At 37.1% G+C, this 21,132-nt stretch overlaps 1 protein-coding gene across 1 annotated transcript in view; it reads right to left on the reverse strand.

Moving 5' to 3' along the window:
- The window catches only part of LOC118762221, a 162,601-nt gene extending 152,768 nt beyond the window's left edge, over positions 1-9,833 (reverse strand). The window contains exon 1 of the mRNA XM_036500766.1: positions 9,691-9,833. The gene's annotated coding sequence lies outside the window, so the exon portion shown is untranslated. The remainder of the gene's footprint in view (positions 1-9,690) is intronic.
- Positions 9,834-21,132: the final 11,299 nt, after the last annotated feature.

The following is a 21,132-nucleotide window of genomic DNA, read 5'->3' on the forward strand; positions in this document are numbered from 1 at the left end:
GGCCTCATATCAGTGAGGGGAGCAGGTGCACAATGATGCCGTCGAGAGGTAGGCCCCGAAACGGCGCGCATTCTCTCCTGATGACCCCATACACTTGCTAGCTTCCGATATACGGAGCTTTTAACTGGTAGCACTTGCATGTGCAAGTTGTTTGCATGACATATACATATATGACTTATTTATTTATTTGTGATATCAATAACAATATGCTAATAATAAATTGACATAAATATATCAGTTAAACTCTTCATTTTCTTCTTAACATAATTTAATTAGGTATATTAGACTACCCATGACCTGTTGGGTCACCTGGAAAGTTTGAGTTTTGTTTCAGGGGTCTTTTTTTTTTCTTTTCCAGGTCATTTCACATGCTTTCAATGAATGTAACATCAAAATCATGCATAAACAGTTCCTTTCCCCGGAAAAGGAAAGATTTGGCTGCTTTTCTTGCATGCCCTGCTACCATATAACAGGTACTTCAGGTCCTTTATCACAAATAGCTGTTACGTGGTAGCAGGGCGTGCTAGAAATAGCAGCCAAATCTTTGGAGTTGAAATACGTTGAATGCACTTCCACATGAAAATAAAAGTGAATAAATAGAAATTTTTTACAGAAATTAACGGCTTGAAAATAATTATAAAAAAACATTAAAATATTGTCCATTTAAAGAAAGCTAACATATAAATAATTACTGTACAAATAACTTAAATTTTTGAGATCACATTTAGTTAAAAGTATTTCTAAATGATTAAATTAACTGAATTATTTTAGAATTTCATCATAGAAAAGAAATGTGAGTTCATATCCAACCCTTTAGCATTCAGATTATTCTGTCAAAAGTAATGCTTATTCATTAGCATTATTTTGACTTGACCATGCATTGTCTTATAGCTTTCAGATTTTTATGAGGTAACTGAATTTTTAGAATGATATTGTAGGGTAGGTGTGAAGGGCCATATCTGGCTAGTTTGAACATAAATTAGATATAGCTGGTTTAAATGCTAAAGGGTTAAATAACAAGCTCTGAGCTAGCAACGTCATTGCTTGTAAAAGAAATTAAAACTAGAAGTACCATACTTCATAAAAATCTGCTATAGCTGCAGCAATAGAAGACAAACTTATGATCCATATACTCTCTTTTACTCTTTTACTTGTTTCAGTCATTTGACTGCGGCCATGCTGGAGCACCGCCTTTAGTCGAGCAAATCGACCCCGGGACTTATTCTTTGTAAGCCCAGTACTTATTCTATCGGTCTCTTTTGCCGAACCGCTAAGTGACGGGGATGTAAACACACCAGCATCGGTTGTCAAGCAATGCTAGAGGGACAAACACAGATGCACAAACATATACACACACATACATATATATATATATATATATATATATATATATATATATATATATATATATATATATATATATACATAAATACGACAGACTTCTTTCAGTTTCTGTCTACCAAATCCACTCACAAGGCTTTGGTCGGCCCGAGGCTATAGCAGAAGACACTTTCCCAAGATGCCATGCAGTGGGACTGAACCCAGAACCATGTGGCTGGTTAGCAAGCTACTTACCACACAGCCACTCCTGCGCCTATGTTGAGTATTTTTGATACAATTCTCCATGTTTATATCATATTTGACACTTATTCGATCACCACTAAGTCAATGTAACATAAAACACACCATTGTATTTTTATTTCCTTTCTGATTTTTTTACACTTACCTTTGGTTAGACGATTTTATTTTACAAGACGATCAAAGCAATAAATTTGCTTCTTTTGTAATATGGCTGGGACTTCTAATAAATCACTATCAAAAATAGTTTCGTTTTCAGAGATGTAAATATTTTCAAAGAAAATTCAAAAGAATGTGTAATAACTGAAATATAAACAAGCAACAAAAGTAGGATATATATATGTTTTAAAGCAGAAAATGAGTAAAGTATATGCAATGTAATGTGATATGATAATGTGTGTATACAATTTTATACAATAGAATGATAAACATATATATGAGGTGGTATCAAAAATTCCCAGATTAGTGTAGCGCACCAACAAATAGCAGCACATAGTTGCATGTGCAGTAAGGGCTAGCAGTGACCTTCATGAAGCAGTCTGCTGAGTGACATTGCTGTGTTTACTTTGCAAGTTCTGAAATCTGTGTTTTTGTGATCATGCGTTTGCTGTAGTCTGTGGGTTTGTCATGGACAGGAAGTTGGGACAAAGAGCCAACATGAAATGTTCCATTAAACTTGGGAAGTCTTCTACAGAGACATTGAGCATGCTTTAGCAAGCAACGAAGCACTGGGTCGTACACAATGTTTTGAGTGACACAGGCACTTCAAAAGCAGAAGAATGTCTAGACAATGAACAATTGGGAAAACCTGCCTCAATTATCACTCCCCAGAAATGTGGTATTGTGCTTCAAGAATTTATCCCTCCAGGGCCAGACTATTGATTGAGAGTTCTACTGTGATGTTTCGAAGCATTTGGAGGTGGGCATTCAGCAAAAGTGACTGGATTTGTGGAGTGTGAAAAAATGGGTTCTTTACAACTACAATGCACACTGTCACAGAGCTCTCCTCACTCAAGTTTCTCACCGAAAACATGATATTGCTTCCACATCTACCCTATTTGCCAGATTTAGCACATGCAGACATTCACCTCTTCCCCAAGATGAAAATGCAGCTCAAAAGTTACCGTTTTAATACTGTTGTCAAGTGTTTTAACACGGAGCAAATTGCAGAAAGTCCTCAACTCACAGAAAACAACTTCCAGGCTGGATTCTAAAAGTGGCATGAATGCTGGGATTGGTGTATTGTTGTGCAAAGTGACTACTTCAAAGCAGATGATGTTGAAACTTTTAGGTAAATAAGTTATTTTTTAATAACTGTAAACATAACTAGTCGAGGAACCTTTTGATGCCACCTCATTATCATCATCATCATCAGTTATGATCACTTTTCCAAACTGGCATGGGTTAGGTGGTTTGACAAAGAGAGATGAGCTAAAAGGTGGTGCCAACTTCTATGTCTGCACATTATGTGGTACCAAAACCAGTAAGGTAACAAGGCACCTGCAAGATAAGACCCCTCAACTGCGTAGGATACAGATTAGAAGGCTATGAAACTATGATAAAGGCATAGGAGTAGGTGTTATGCAGAAGAGGTGAGTATATGCTTTACAGAGAGAGAGAGGGGGAGAGAGAGAGAGAGAGAGAGAGTGTGAGGTCGAGATACAAGATAAATATGAGGTAGAAGAGGATAAAAGAACAGAAAAGGTAGATGTGTAAGTGTGCTGAGTGAAAATAATGCAACAGATGATTGGAAACAGAGAATGAGTTGGACGCAGAAGGCATAAGTGAAGGGGAAGGGAAGGAAGGAAATAGGTTAACGTTGAAGACTGATGGGTGAAAGAAGTAGGGAAAGGCTTGATAGAACGTCAGTTCTGCTGAGATGGACAAATCTTCTCAAGCACAGTAAACCAGCATTCATTTTCATCCCTTGTCATCTCTCCTGAGAGGCCCAACATCTTGAGGTCAGTCTTCATCATTCCATCCCACATCATCCCAGGTCTTCCTCTTCCACAGGTTCCTTCTGCTTTTAGTGATCAACACTTCTTTATACAGCTAGCTTCATCCAGCCACATCACATGACTATACCAGTATCATCTTCTCTTCCATACACCACAACTGATTCCTCTTATGTCCAATTTTTCTTGCAGTACATTTGTTCTTTGTCATATATGCACACTGACATTGCACATCCATTGGAGCATGCTAGTTTCATTTCTTTCTGGTCTTTGCCTGTCCTCTGCATTTACAGCCCAAGTTTCATAGCCATGTAGCAGAGCTGTTCACAGACAGGCATCATACAATCTACCCTTTGCTCTGAGAGAGAGCCCTTTCCTGACTAACAGAGGTAAAATTTGTCTGAACTTTTTCCAACCAGATGTTATTCTAGCAACTATACTTTCAGAGCATCCTCATCCACTGCTAATAAGGTCATCTGCTACATCTAGAGAGCCTCTGGGCATTTCAAACATCTATTTTTCATGTGCTCTAATTATTTATTTATCTTGCACTTCTTCCACAAACAAATTCTACTTTCTGTTAACCTTTTCATGATTCCATGCACCTCTTTTGTGTTCATAGTCTGCACTGAGTACAACAAATAATATGTAATTTCATACAATATAATAATGTATATTAGTATATTTTTCAAATATTTTTATTTTTCAAATTATATTTTTTATAATTTAATCTAAAAGAAAGAATGTGCCCATTGTTGTTACAGTAAGATTGTATCAGGTAATGTTCTTGAATAGCTGCAAGTTTAAAATTGCAAGAAAAATATGGACATAGATAGCTAATATTTGAAGTGATTGGACCAGGAGAGTGTGGGCTCCAGGGACAACAAAGTGGACACAATGTGGATGATCAGAAATGTAAAGCTGACAGGATTAGATGATCCTGGGTAACCAGCCAGCACCAAAGAGCAGAAGTCACCATAATAGCAGTAGAAAAGACAGATTGAGGAGATGGCACATGTGTGTGTCAGAAGTTGGAGTGTATAAGCAATTTAGTATAACATGATGTATATGTACAATTTTTATGCAATGTGATAATATGTACACACAAACTTATATGTGATAATGTGCATAAACAATTTTATACACTTGGAGAAAGGAAAGTGGGTACTGAAATCAACAGCAGATTGGATATATGTATGTGTGTAGTGTGTTTGTGTATATGTATGCATGCGTGCGTGCGTGTGTGTGTGTGTGTGAGAGAGAGAGAGAGAGAGAGATAATATTTAATAAGGCATTCTAATTTAGTTAAAAGGCTAGAAATTTTCAGGGGAAGAGTTAGTTGGTACCATTAAGCTTTAGTACTTGACAGATATTTTATTTTATTAATCCTGAAAGGATGAAAGCCCAAATTAACCCTAGGAAGAATCATCTCTCACAAACAAAAGCAACTTGATATTGGCTTGTACCATGTTTTTGCCAAGGCAGTGCTTGCCAAAGTGGCTGGCACCATCCCAAAGAAGTGCAATATTTAGATGGATTCTGGGAACAAAACAATTGCTTGGTGGGGTGATAGTTACATCTATTAAATGCCCTAACTTTTAAAATATTTTCTTTTTATTTTGTGCATGAATCATCTGGTAATATTAATGGTCACAATGATGTTTTGACATTCCATGTAACTCTTTTTAATTGTGATCAAACTTCAACAGCAATTTTTGTGGTGTATTTAATCTTGTTCAATCATAGCAAAGGGGTATTGAAAGAGTATCAGAGAAACTAAAAGGGCAATAGTTAAAAATGTTTGACAAAGACTATTTTAAAGCATTAACAACATTGCTGCAACTGAGAACTGACCTTGCATTCGGCTTGCCTAACTCAAAGTTTGTATGTGAAAGGAATAGGACCGTGTGATATTCATGGCTTTCTGATGAGTTTTAGGGATGTCATTGAAGCAAAAAGAGCTGGTTACAAGTGGAGATCAAAACAGTTTAATACTTAGTCCACTAAAAGTTTACTTCTTTCTACTCTATTGTTGTTCAGCAATAGAATAAACTATGTACTGTGAATAATGTGAGAATGTGTGATGGACAATAGTTTGCCAGTGAATCAGGTCCTTTCCCCCACCCTACTTACAGTGTCAGTACTACTGATGGTCAAGACAATGGAATTTACTATGCTACGCCAGACTACATGGTCCATCATAGCATTACGGAGGTCCTGTTGCTGGATGCCTGTATCCCTGGAGATTACATCAGGGTAGGAGAGTGTGTGCTCTCTGGTATCGCAAGTAGATGGCTTCCAGAGGAGAAGAGTAGAAATTGCCTCGTTTTCAGCTACAACAATGTCCAGCAAACTGGACTCTCCTACCTTTTACAAGAGATGACACAGGTGGTAGTTTCCCATATATTTGCATTTTGGTCAGATGACGCTTCCACGAGAGATTTTGAGCTCTCAGTACTACTGAAATATAGCATGCACCTCAATTTACCCTTCAGTTTTATGTAATAAATCATTATTCACATATATTCAGTTAACAGATGTTACACTCAAGAGATTCAATGCTATATCCTTTCGATAATCTGTGATTATCATTTTGTCTGTAAGTTCCACTGGAGTAAATTTAATCTCAATTTCTTATGGCCATGTACAAAATCCTAAATATTACAAGTTTGTGAAATAGAAAACTTTGAAAATTGTTTTAATAATTGCATGTTACTTCATATATTTTTGTGGTACTAATTCAAAGTATCAAAAAAGCTCTTTTCTATTATCATAAGTTTTCTCACAGTTTAATGATAAAATATATCATTATTTGTAGGTGAATCCACATAAAGCAACTAAAAATGAATTTGGTATTTTATTTAGCAAAATAAAATGGCACAAATGCAATTGAAAGATGAGAAAATAGATTTTCATAAGGGCTCCATTCTTATTTTTTTCTGGTCCAGCACATCAAAAATCTCTTCTTTTGCATTTGGAAACTATGCCTGGAGCATTTGATGGTCATTCACAATGCAACATCCAGAAGTAGTCAGCCATCATACTGGCATTTCAACTTCCCTGATATCTTCTTTCCATCTCCTTTATGTCTTGATGAAAACTGTCCCTTTGCTCTTCACTCACATCCTCCAAATTTTTCATAAAGAGATACAAATTTGCATGTAGGAAATGAAACTTAATGCACATTTTACATCCTAAGGTCTTGAACTTTTCCAGTATTCTTCACTTGGTCTTTGTAGTTTAGATCGTTTTGATTACCCAAAAAGTTCTTCATCATATCTTTATAAACTAATCCATGCATATTTTTCAAAATCACTAACAGAGTTTTCAAAATGTTCCCCTTTGACAAGTTCCTTATTCCTGATCCTATAAATACACCCTCTTCAACCTTGACATCTGATAAATAGAAAATTTGCTACACATATACTTGAAGCCCTCTCCATCCTTGGCAAGGCGTTTATGAATTGCTTCATGGAGACAAGTTTTTTATGTGTAGAGGAGGCAAAAGAACCCTTTTCTGATCAGTTAAACTTTCTTGAAGGATATTCTTTGTTCCTGGTGTAAGTGTATCTCTACTTGACTATTCGTTTTTGGACCAATGGAGTTCCTCATTCTACTATCCCATTCACACAAGAAATAAGGAAACTTTCAGAAGCCTAACTGTTGTCCAAGCAACATGCAAATTATTTTCAAGTCACTGCAAATCATCCAGTAATGATCTTAGAATTTAATCTTGTGTATGAGCGAAATCAAATTTTTATGTTTCCTTCATGATCACTGAATGCTCAACAGGGATGGAAGCACATTATTACAATTCTGCAGTAGAACAGCTTTAAGACTTCTCTTTGAAGAGTCAATAAAGAGTCTCCATTCATCAGGACTGTAATTTGTGCCAAACTTTCCCATTAGTCCTGATGGATCTGTACAGTAAACCAAATAATTTTCTTGAGCAAAATAAGGAATAAATTATTTTTTACAGTTATGATACCAATAGAATAATGTGCAAGGAATTAAAAGGGTCTTGGATTTAAGTCTGGAACCTAAAAGCTCTGATGACTCCACTGCAAGCCCCAAGTCCCTCACTAGATCATTTAATTCACACTGATTAAATAATTGAGGTTCTTCACCTTCATTGCTATGGAAGTTTTCATCATCATTCCTATTTCTACCTTCTGACTCAGAACTCAAGCATATGTCTTCAAGGTTTCCTGATGATAATGGGATTGAAACATCTGGTCCATGAGCAACAAGTCACAAAGCAGATGGGAGATTTGTATAAATAATGTTTTTCCCACACTTCGAATTATATCACTGCACCTTACATGAGTAAAAGTGGCGATTGTCACTGTGATTTTTAGGCTCTCCCCATATCATAGGAACCCTAAAATAAAAAGGCTTTTTTGCACATTTTTTCCATTGTCTTAGACACAAATTAAGCATGGCTTTTGAGGAGCCCACTTCTTACTTTGACCTCCTAATTTCACACCAAAGTAGGCATATTAAGATTTTTTGACAAATACACTTACGTTTCTCAGTCATAATCATGCCACAAATTTAACAAAAGTTATCTAGAATTGTTGCACATCTTCTAGAAGTCAGCCTTACTTCAGATGATGTGGAGGTCTGTAAGGAAAGAGGAAGGGGACATTTTTAACAGCATATGCTTGATTTATCATTTAAGTATATACATAATATCATTAAAGAAGCATTCAAATGTAACATATGATACTATAAAACAATGTATGTAGCGTATATACGTTGAAAAAAAAAAGGCATGTAGAAATAACTGAAATATAAAAAAGATAAATCTTAACCTAAGTAATGTAACCTTATAAAGTGCATCTTTCTCTCCTCACTACTTGCAGGTGACTGAAGCTGCAGTGATGCAGGTACCACTCCATGTAACTGAAGTGATTTAAAAGTTGCTAGATACTTATTTTTCAAAATTCTATCTATTAGTTATACTGTAACAGTCAATTTAAATATAGCAATTAATTGTAATAATAAAAGACAATATTCAAATTCAGGCATAATGGTAAAATACAATGATTGGTTTTGTTCAGAAACTGTATGTGATGAGATAATTTCTTTGTAATTTTTAAATCAGCAGTTAAAAATTGATCTGTAATTGGCTGAATCATTAGAGTCTTGGATGAAGTGTCTGCAGTATTTAATTATTGACCTTTATGTTCTAAGTTCAACTTTGCTTTTATTGGCGTAGGAGTGGCTGTGTGGTAAGTAGCTTGCTTACGAGCCACATGGTTCCGGGTCCAGTCCCACTGTATGGCACGTTGGGAAAGTGTCTTCTACTATAGCCTTGGGCCAACCAAAGCCTTGTGAGTGGATTTGGTAGACGGAAACTGAAAGAAGCCCGTCGTATATATGTATAACTTAAATATAAATCCCAAACTGAAGAAACATGAGTGAAGGAAAAAAAAGGGAAAAGCATCACAAATTGTACAATGGTAGCATCTAGAGATCTTACTATGTACCATTGAGACACAGGGAGAGGAGATAGAGACTTAACAACTGCAGTCACCAAAGCCTTGTAGCTGGCAAAAATTATAATGGAGCAGCCTAGAAGCTAGCACAGGTCTTCATCAGGGCCTTGTCCATTATCTGTTTTGTGAGTTAGCATATTGTCCATATTAATTGAACGGCACTTGCTGATATAACATCTTTGGCAAAATTTACTAATTTAACCTTTCTTTAAAATACATAAATCTGTGACCAAAAAATTGTTTCACATTGGGTGAAACTCTTTTACTTGTTTCAGTCATTTGACTGTGCTCATGCTGGAGCACCGCCTTTAATCAAGCAAATCGACCCCAGGACTTATTCTTTGTAAGCCTTGTACTTATTCTATCGGTCTGCTGAACCGCTAAGTTACGGGGACGTAACATTAATAATTATCAGTAAAAACAAAATATTTCTCCCAATGTTCTCACAATTGAATATTTGACCCCACACCACTTATAAATAAGAACTTGAATTTACAGGAAAAGAGAAACCACTCTTTACGTATGTTGGTAAACCTATATATAACTCTGGTTTAAAATTCTATCCCAAAATTGTTTACTTTCCTCTCCGGAAAATTTAGGAACCAAAAGCTAACGCCGACAGATGAAATATCATTAAAATAGTTATTTTCATTTACCTGAAAATGTCATAGTTGTAAGTATGTTATAAAGATATGTAATTTCTGGACATATCTTATGTTTTATTATTACAATGTTGCTTTATTGGCGTTAATTTTTAATATACGTTACTAAATCATCTTTTTAACGTGAATATGGTAACGTCATAACAACATGGGAGAGAATTCTTTTAAAGGGAAACTACTCCAAATAACTAATGCAACGTCGCAACGACACCCAAACTTTCTTGTACCATTGACCGGCTTCACGCTAAACAATTTTTCCACGGGCCAGAGGATCACCGCACAACAAAACACAATAAAATGCATGATATATAATTTTATTTATTATTTCATACATAATATATATATATATATATAATGCAAAATATCCCGCGGACAGCGATAGTCAATAAAATAGAAATAAAATTTTAAAAAAATATTCCTTCTGTGCGACTCGGTACTAAATGATTCATGGGCGGTATTGGTCTCTGACTCGATGGTTGAAAACTGGAGAGTAGTATAGTTGTATATACTTAAGCGAATGGCATACAGAATGTCGGTTTGAAAGCAGGATTGGAAATAGAGTTAATTTAAATCTAAAAGATTCATTCTTTCAGGTTCTGTGTTCAAATTCTGCTGAAGTTAAATTGTATATTCATCCCTTCAGGAATGAAAATAAATAAGCACTGAAGCACCTGTAATATATATCAGGGAAGTTATAATTATTACATCTTGTGATGTAAAGGAAGAAAAAGACGGAAGCGAAGAGAGAATGACGGTAGTCTTACGAGGGCTCGTACCTGTTGCATCTCCCCACTAGTCTTTGCACGTTCTGCCTGGTCACATCAGAGTCAACTTTCCTGGCTAGGAACAGGGTCCTGTCCACTCCTATGTGATGCATAGTATGCAATCTCCTCAGCTCCGAGTCACTCAGTCGACACACTGCAGCCACTCCTTGCTCCAGATCCTCTGGCACCTGCAAGGAATCAGAATACCATCCTTGAACCACCGGTCCACCTCTCCCTCGACTCGAACATGCTTCTGGCATCCCTTCTCAGAGTATGCTGATAGTATCCTACTGTGTTTTTCAATGTCAGAGGATCTCCCTTCCAGTGACATTCCACTGTCGATTGCCGGCCATCGAACACAGCTCAAAATCTTTGTCTGTGATGGTGTGTGCAGTATATTTTTCTTCACAGCTCTCAACACTCTCCTGTCGCGAACTCACAGCGCACAGCACCCCCAACATCATCGAACACTACACCGGCTTCATTGACCGTAAGATCTCCCAAGTGGACAATGACATCCATCCCCATCACGACATCGATCCCGTCAACTACACAATCAATTACAATAGCCTGCGACCTTGATCTTGTTCCTCGTTCCACCATCTTCACATCGCTACTTCCTCTGCATTCAACTTCCATTCCATCAACAGCCCTTACACTACTCACTCCACTCCATTCTTCTATCACTTCTGGTGTCATTAAGGTTGTTGAGCAGCCCATGTCCACGAGGGCTCGTGACACCTTTCCGTTCACCACGGCTTCTACTACTGGCAACAACTGTAAATGCGCCTCTATTCGTTTGACTGGATGACTACTGGCGCAGTAGTCTCCCTTGGACCGTTTCCCTGCAAGCATTCAATAGCGATGTGGCCTATTTGTCTGCATCGATAGCAAATTACTCCAGGCCTGGGTTCCCTACAGTCCTTCACCATGTGCGAACCCTGACACCGAAAATAATGCCCTTTGAAGGGTTGCGCACGTTCCTTGTTCGATCCCTCTCCGCTGCTCTTTGTTCGACCCCTTCCCGGTGTTGCCGTCGCTGCCAAAGGTGTCGTCCTGCAACACGAGACAATGGCTCTGGCCCGAGATATTACCTCTCCCATTGCCATAAAGTGAATGTTTGGCAGCTTTTGCAGCTCGACTGACACCTGGTCAGGAAATCCTATCACAAAGGCTAATTTTATGGTTTGTTCTAATGTGCCATCTCTATATCCCACGAGTCTAGCCAATTTCCTGATTTCATTGGCAAACACATCAACCTGTTTGCCCATCCACTTTGCTTTCCCCAGTCGACCATATGCCATAAATGACCCTTCTGTGAAAGCCTCCATCTTCTATTTTTTCTGCACTCAACTGGTCCTTCTCTTCCACTTTCAGGTATAGTACCAACACCGATCCATTAAGGTATAATGGTATAAAACTCGCTAGATCATCTATACCTTGGAGTCTTGCCACCAACTTAATTTTTTGCAGCCAAGCAGTCACATCTCCCTCGCCACAAAATGGCCTAACTATCTCATTCGAAACACAAACCATACCCATCATTTTTTTTTTAATGTTTGAGCCGAAATAGCTTGTGATGTAAAGGAAGAAAAAGATAGAAGTGAAGAGAGAATGACGGTAGTCTTACTTGTCAGTCTGGATAAAGGGTCACTTTCAACATCCACGTGTTGTCCTGATCTCCAAAGTTCACTCCACGTCCACGTGCACTATCCGTTGCTGTACCATCTCACACATCCGCCCTCTTGTGCTGCTCGCCCCCAACTGACCCTCGTGCTTTGCTGATGCTGCATGGCCACCGCAACACTTTTGGTGGAATCCACAGGCCCCACTTCTGACAGGACATGCCTACTCCCTCACTTCCAATCCTTCCCTACAACACAGCCTGGCTCATAACACCACACACTTCTACCCATGCTCACATTTATGGATTCAATATTTCTATCACCTGCAGATATGCTTATAAAATAAAATATGTAGAAGAGCACAGTACCCATGGCTTAGGTAAATATTTTCCTTGTTCAGAATTATCGAAGTATGGAATAAACTACATACGTCAGTTGTTAGTTATATCCTTCAAAACTCTCATATCTCTTTTGGGTATCATTGTTGTTTTTATTTAGTTGATTTATTGCTGCTTTTTGTCCCTTCTTTTACCATTTTCAGACAAGTGGTATTGCACCTGAGCACTGTATGTGATAAGTTTGTTAGTATCATATTACAATTTGACATCTTTCCTAAATAATAAATTTGTATTAATTCAATTTGATAAGATCTGAATATTACATGTATTTCTTTTATTTTCCTTAAATTTATAACTTCATCTCTAAATAAGAAATCTCTGTTTTCAAAAACTCTTAGGGTGGGTAAGATGGCATGATTTAGGTTATCACAATGAATGCTCTGCTTATCTTACTTCATAAATATTAAGTCTGAGTTTAATTTGTATCGTCTTCTTTGGTTGATACCATATATACCCTTAAGATGTTGCACCATAACAACAGCTACTTGGAACTTTTAACAGATTTCCCTCAGTTTCAAGCAATTGAACCAGGTTCCCACTTTCACCTCAGTTCTTCACAGCCCATGTTTTCTCTGAAGACACTGATATACGTTACTTAGGCTATGCATCAGCCTTATCAATCTCACTTTTGTATTATCAGTCTACACACCTCAAGAGTATAATCCTTCCTTCAAATATTGACTTAATTTTTATAATCAGAATGTCAAATACAGCTAGAGTCAAATGTACCATTTTCTTTATCTGAGATCTTTAAAAAAAGAACTATTTGACTGTGATTTCCTCTCCCAAATTTTCCCTTTTTCCTTTAGATAATTACAATATGATGTCTACAACATACCATGTCACATGGCTTTTTCTGAGTAATTAACATACTGGACTATATACTCATAGGTATTGATTTGTAGTCCTGTCACATTTATTTATATGCTCACTAATTTATGCTTGAATAGTTGTTATTAGAATATTGTCTTGTTGAAGCCGATTTCTACAAAATTTGATGCAATATGCAATACTATTCAAGCCTTTATCATCAAATGTGATTAAATATTTGGTATTCCTGAGTGCATTTGAAATATAATCTAGAGCAGCAGTTTTCAGTCATTTGCTGCTGAATACCTCTTCAAACTGAATGGTGCCATACAAATAGTTTTACCCTTGTTTTACAAGTCAGAAAAAAAAAAAAATATTGGTTTCATATTTTGGTACAAGGCCAGCAATTTTGGGGGAGGCTGTAAGCTGATTACATTGACCCTGGTGCTCAGCTGGTACTTCTTTTATCGACCCTGAAATGATGAAGGGCAAATTCAACCTCAGCAGAATTTGGACTTGGAATTTGTATAGACAGACGAAATGCCAGTAATTAAATAAGTAAATTTAAAAAATAAAAAAAGAGTTATTTTAATTAGTGGAAGCTAATTTCACAGAAGAGTTTTCTGTATTTTTATGAATTTTATATTATCCTATCAAACTTGTACCTTCTTTTAACTTTTTTCATAGACAAAGCCAGGACAAAATTATTTTGAATCTTGGTATATCATCAATCCTATTTTGTGATTACCAATAACACAATAACCTTCTCATATTAAAATCCCAACAAATAATTATTTAAATACGTAAAGTATACTAGCCATCTCAATATGGCTAACCACTAAGGGTGGGTGTTACTGTAGCTTTTAGCCCCAGGAGATCGTCGTCTCCAGCTGGCTTTAGGCATAGTATTTGCGAAGGGAGGTCATCCCTCTCTCGTCAACCTAAGTGATACGCCCGTCTTTGGCGTACGGCAATCACCGATTTTCGATTCATATTGTCTTCACTACAACTATTTCTCATCTTGTGGACCATCAAGAGCCCAGGATATTAAACCCTCTGCCCAAGCCAACTCAATATACTTGCCTTCCTCTTTCTGCCATCATTTTGTCTTTCATTCACCAAATTTTGTACCCATGGCTATTTCTCCCAATCTTCAAACTCAACCTTCTTTAGTATCTTACTAACCCAGACTTTTCCAAGAGCCATCGGTCTAGAGATGCCCAAGAACGAACATTCAACCAATTCATCGACCTCAATTGCGTTGGAAAATCTGCAATAGTTATATTTATATAACAGTTGCACACGGGAGATGGCACGCAGATACCATGGGAGATAACTAAAAATTTCTGCTATTTAGAGTTGTCGTTCTTAACACCTACCACCTGAATTTATTGAATCTAACATAATCAATCTGTTACTATTTTACAATTAGTAGCCCGGATCCTATGACAGGCGAAGTTGTTCATTACACATTCATAAATTTTATGTAGTAGTTGTTTGAAAAGCAAATTTTTCTTTTATTTAGATGTAGACATGGTTGTGTGATTAAACAGTTAACTTCCCAACCACACGGTTTTGAGTTTGGCCTAACTGCACGGCACCTTGGACAGATAAATGATAATAATAATAATAATAATAATAATAATAATGATAATAATAATGATGATCATGATAATGATAATAATAATAATAATAATAATAATAAGGAAATTATTGTATACAGTGCTCAGGTGCACCACAACTTGTCAAAAGTGTGTATAAAGCATATGCAGTAATGTACAAATGTCTGGAAAGTGAACAGTGTATGAGTCAGATACATGCTTGCGTGTGAATAGAGGGAAGAAAATCAGGTGTAGTGTTGGCGAATCTCAGGAAGCATGGAAGTTTTTTGAAGGATGCAGTACTCCGATAACTAACAACTGATGCCAGCAGTTTGTTCCATGCTTCAGCAACTCTTAGCGTGAAAAAATGTTTCCAAAAGTCATGGGAGCTGTGCTGTTTTCTGACCTTGTAAACATGTCCATGGGTGTTAGACAGATGGAGTTTGAAAAGGTGCTCAGAGTTATTGTTGGTAAGATGGTTAATAATTTTATGGGTGTCTGCCAAGTCAGCTGCCAGATGTCAGAGTTTCAATGTATCCATGCCCATGGAAGTAAGGCGTTCAGAATATGGCAAATGCCTGATGGAGGGTATTCTCTTGGTTGCACGTCGCTGAATGGCTTCCAGACGATTAATATACTGGGCAAGATAGGCTTCCAGACCAGTGGTGCCTTCTACTTATAGCCCTGGGACAACCTAAGAAGATTACCTACTGGAGCTGATTCTAATAATGAATCTTTGATATGAATAGAATTTTAATAAAAAACAGAAAAAAACTATAACCTCCTCTAAAATATCGGTTTCAAATTTTGGCACAGCAAGGCCAGCAACTTTGGAAGTGGGAATATGTCAATTACATCGACCCCAGCATTCAACTGGTACTCCAAAAGGAAGAAAGGCAAAGTAGAGCTTGGTGGAGTTTAAACTCAGAATACAATATTGCAGGAAGATAATTAGTTGATGCTATCAGTTCCAGTACTTAATTGGTGCTTGTCTTATTGACCTTGAAAAGATGAAAGACAAAGTTAACCGTGGTGGGATTTGAATTCAGGTTATAAGAAGTTGCTAGGAATACTTCAAAGCATTTCTTCCAATGCTCTGATAATTCTGACAGCTCATCATCTTAATAATAAAGATAAAAACAACAGTGAAACAGCAACAATAACAACAATAAAAATAATAAAGTATGGGTAAAATAAGATTGCTGCAAATATACAGTGGAATTTTGGCAGGAAATTTGCTTTTGCAAGCACAGCGAAAAGCTATAAACTTTTTATGGGAATAAAAATGTAAGTCCTGAAAAAATGGTGAATCAAGGTTGTTGTGGGATTTTCCTATTCAACAGATCAGATACTGTAAACACCGGCAAGAAGTAAAACCTATGTATTGTAAATGATGTGGAAATACCTTTTGACACCAGAATAAAAGGTAAAGAAAAAGGAAAAGTAGTGAATTATATATAGGTGCAGGAGTGGCTATGTGGTAAGTAGCTTGTTTACCAACCACATGGCTCCGGGTTCAGTCCCACTGCATGGCACCTTGGGCAAGTGTCTTCTACTATAGCCTCGGGCTGACCAAAGCCTTGTGAGTGGATTCGGTAGATGGAAACTGAAAGAAGCCCGTCGTATATATGTATATATATATATATTATATATATATATATATATATATATATATATATATGCGTGTGTGTGTTTGTGTGTCTGTGTTTGTCCCCCTAGCATTGCTTGACAACCGATGCTGGTGTGTTTATGTCCCTGTTACTTAGCAGTTCGGCAAAAGAAACTGATAGAATAAGACTGGGCTTACAAAAGAGTTGCTCGATTAAAGGCGGTGCTCCAGCATGGCTGCAGTCAAATTACTGAAACAAGTAAAAGAGTAAAAAGAGTAATATCAACCTAAAGTTTGAAAACCTCAAGTGCTGGTACAGAAAGCTTAGCAACATTATTAATAGCAACTGATTATTAATGGAGCATTGGGAAAAGTGACTAAGATATCTGAAAACAAACCTTGGAGAACTTGATCTCAACATGGGAATAGATGTAGTACAGAAAATGTGTTGACTACATTCAGCAAGAAATATTTTAAATGTCTTCAATAGGCACGGGCGTAGCCATGTGGTAAGAAGCTTGCTTCCCAACCACATAGTTTAGAGTTCTTGACTTGACTTGACTTGAGACAGCATTCACCCGGGGTGGGTCGAGCTGGCTTCATTCATCCTCAATGCTGCATTTCTCACAAACACCAACCAGACCTGAAGATTTGAAGCTAACGACCACGTGATCTCCAACCACTCCTTATTCCAGCGGCGAAAGCTGTAGATATGGGGACCTAGGTTGGGTTCCAGATCAGCCTTGACTGTCATCAGCCAGGTTTTTCGTTGTCCACCACATCACTTTCGCCAACCCTGAAGGGGAGCTGGGGCAACTGCTTCGTAGATGAATTCTCCTGGTTGACGACGGATTCAGTTTAGGGTTCAGTCTGACTTCATGGTACTTTGGGTAAATGTCTTCTACTACAGCCTTGGACTAATCAAAGCCTTGTAAGTGGATTGGGTAGATGGAAACTGAAAGAAGCCTGTCATATATAAGTGTGTGTGTGTACATGTGTATTATTGAGTCTGTGTTTGTCCCTCCTCTCCTCAATGCTTGACAACTAGTGTTGGTGTGTTTACATCCCTGTAACTTAGTAGTTTAGGAAATGAGATCTATAGAATAAGTCCTAGACTTTAAAAATATATATAAGTACTGGAGTCAATTCATTCAACTGAAAGTTCCTGAAGGTGGTGCCCCAGCATGGCCACTGTCTGAAACAAGTAATAGATAAAAGAACATGTAAGAACAGATAGGAAGAACAGAAAAAAAATTACTTTTCTTCAAAAGACAGAATATTCTTAGCCTGCTAGTTGGGATTTGATAGGAAGCATAATTAAGGAAGGTAAAACAACTAATTTCATGAAACATTGTTTGAATAATTCACATCTGAAAACCTGTGTTTTGTTCAACTTCCTTAAACAAACCTTATTCAGGGATCTTTCGAGTGGCATGGGCTACTCAACCTGAAGAAAATTCTAACTGGGCCCCACCTGCAAGGTCATGTGCTGTTTATTTTGATATGAGATCACCATGTCACGCACATATGGTTGTGATGCATGTGCTTGGTGTACCCTTATCAGACAGGTAGTCATTATGGGTATATTGAACTTTGTATATTTTACCCTGTTGTCGTTTTGATGGCATGAGCTACTCTCTCACTCAATAATAATAATAATAATAATAATAATAATAATAACAATAAGCCTTTCTACTATAGGCACAAGGCCTGAAATTTTGCGGGAGGGGTAAGTTGATCACATCAACCCCAGTACTCAACTGGTACTTAATTTACGAACCCCAAAAATGATGAAAGGCAAAGCTGACCATAATAATAATACCTTGAGTATGTGAATGGTCCCTAGTGAATAATGCATACATTGAGCAGATATCAAGAAAATTTGTTTTCCATAATAATAAAGATATCTGATTTAGGCTTCGGGCCAGCATGTTTTGAGGATAGGGGACTTATGAGGTACTTCACTGTTTTTGTTCCCAGGGTGATGAAACGTAAATTTGTCCTCAGCAGGATTTGAACTCAGAACATCAGGAGCTAAGACAAGGCAATTTTTCCAATGCTCTAATAATTTTGCCAATTTGCCAATTTTAAATATTTCCAAAGCCCACAGAGCAGTCTTGCTGTAAGAGTGTGCAAGAAAAATATGACAGCTAAAAATATTAAAATGATAAATAAAAGTATCAGATATAAAATGGTGTCCGTATTTTTTTTTATTAATTGATAAATATCTATAGGCTTTGTTAATAAATTTTTACATGATTTAAAAGACAGAAACACTCACCATCACCGACATAGATACACTTAATATCTGTAAACATACATATAAATGTACAACACACACACACACACACAAACAGTGTGGCTGTGTGGTTAAGAAGCTTGCTTTCCAAAAATGTGCAGCACCTTTGGTAGTGTCTTGTGAATCAATCTGGTTGAAGGAAACTAAAAAGAAGCCTGTTGTATGTATGTGTGTGTAAATATATATATGTAATTATTTTATTATTATTGTTATTATTATTATTGAGTGAGAGAGCGGTGCATGCCATCAAAGTGACACCGGGGTAAAATATACGAAGCCCAGTATACCCATCATGACTACCCATCTGATAAGGGTACACTAGGCACATGCATCACAACCATATGTGCGTGACATGGTGATCTCATATCAAGATAAATAGCACTTGACCTTGCAGGTGGAGCCCAGTTAGAATTTTCTTCAGGTTGAGTAACCCATCTCACTCAAAAGGTCCATGATTAAGGTTTGTTAAGGATGTTGAACGAAACACCCAAGTTTCCAGAAATGAATTATTCAAACCCCAAAGAATCCCTCTCAACACATGGCTATGATGCTCCCCCACTACTTCTGCTCGTGATCAGAGATGCACATATCGTCAGCCACTAAAGGACATGCTCAACTGGTTAAGGTCAAACAACTGACAAGCAAATCTGTGGTATTGAGCAGAATACTGGTACTGCATCAGGGCATTTATTGTTGTTGTTGTTGTTGTTGTTGTTGTTGTTATCATCATCATTATTATATATCCTCTGTTATATCCTTTAATGTGTTCATACCCTTTTTTGTTGTTTTGAAGCCACACACTTGGTTAACATTTGAATGCACTCTTTTATCTGCACAACCTTTACTGCATTTATACTCCTTTTGTGATGGTGTACTGCACTCACTCAAAAAGTGCTTGATACTTTCATCTCCTTTCCTGCAAATTCTATATTTGCTGTCTGATCTTTGCCTTTATCAGCTTTGTTCTAAGGGCTTCTTCTTGAGCAGCTATAATTTGCATTTCTATCTCTCATTTCAAGTTCCTGTCTGTAGTTCCATTTCTTTCCATGTTTGCTCTCTTGTTCTTTCTTCTGTTCTTGAATTTTCCAACTGTATTGAGCAGAATATTTGCTGTAGCCCATCTTTTATACCAAGACAAAACAATGTCCATGATAACACTTCCAATCAGTTAAGATCAGAAGCCATGAGAGCCACTGCCTGGTACTGCTACTATTATTATTCAGTAGTTTTATTTTTATAGCGTGCTTTCACTTCACTACCGAGCGCAGCTCTGTGTGCCTTGGGTATGTGCTGTGATTTGTTGTGATGCTCTGATGGTTATTGTATGGAAAGTGTTCTGCGTTGGATGTGTGCAGTGCCTAGTAGTGCAATTTTCTGTATGTTACATGTGTTTGTAAGTCATGGTGTTTTTGTTATGTATTTGTCTGAATATTTTTTTATCATGCCTAATGCACCTACTATGATAGGAATTGTTTCTGTTTTCAGGTTCCACATTCTAGTTACCTCTATTTCCAGGTCTTTGTATTTTGAGAGTTTCTCCATTTCTTTTAGAGACACGTTGTCATCTGCTGGTATTGATACATCAATTAGAAAGCATTTTTTTTCTTCATGATCTCTGACAACTATATCTGGTCTGTTGGCCTTAATTTCTCTATCTGTGTGTATCGGCATATCCCAGAGTATGGTTGCTTTCTCGTTTTCTGTGACCTTTTCTGGTGTGTGCCTATACCATCTTTTTTCTATTGTTATTCCATAATGTTGGCATAGCTTCCAATGTATGTAGGTTCCAACTCTGTCATGTCTGTGAATATATTCCTTCTTAGCCAGGACTGGGCAGCTAGAGATAATATGATTTATTGTTTCTTGTCCATCTCCACATATTCTGCAGTTACTTGTAATATTTCTTTTCATTACATGTTTTTGGTAATTTCTGGTGGGGAGGCTTTGGTCTTGTGCTGCAATTAAAAATCCCTCTGTTTCTGCTTTGAGTCCTGAGCTTCTCAACCATTGCTGGGATTTTTCTTTGTCTATTTCTTTTGCGTTTAGTTTAGTCCAGTATTTACCATGAAGGGGCTTTTCTTGCCATCGTTTTATCATGGTTCGTTGCTGTTCTATTTTTAGTTTGGATTTCATTTGTTTTATAGCTTTTGTTGTTTCTTCATCATCTTCTTCTTCTTCTTTGTGTTTATTAGGTGGTATGATTTCTTGTTTGTATTTGTCAGCTTCCTTAAATACTGAGAACAGTTTTTTGTTTTGCTCGTGTTTTGCTGCTATCTGGATCAGTTTTCCTTCCTTCTGAAGTAGGTATTTTTGCAGTCCTATGGTGGTTA

The sequence above is a fragment of the Octopus sinensis genome, linkage group LG2 (assembly GCF_006345805.1).
Source record: "Octopus sinensis linkage group LG2, ASM634580v1, whole genome shotgun sequence".
Lineage (NCBI taxonomy): Eukaryota > Metazoa > Mollusca > Cephalopoda > Octopoda > Octopodidae > Octopus > Octopus sinensis.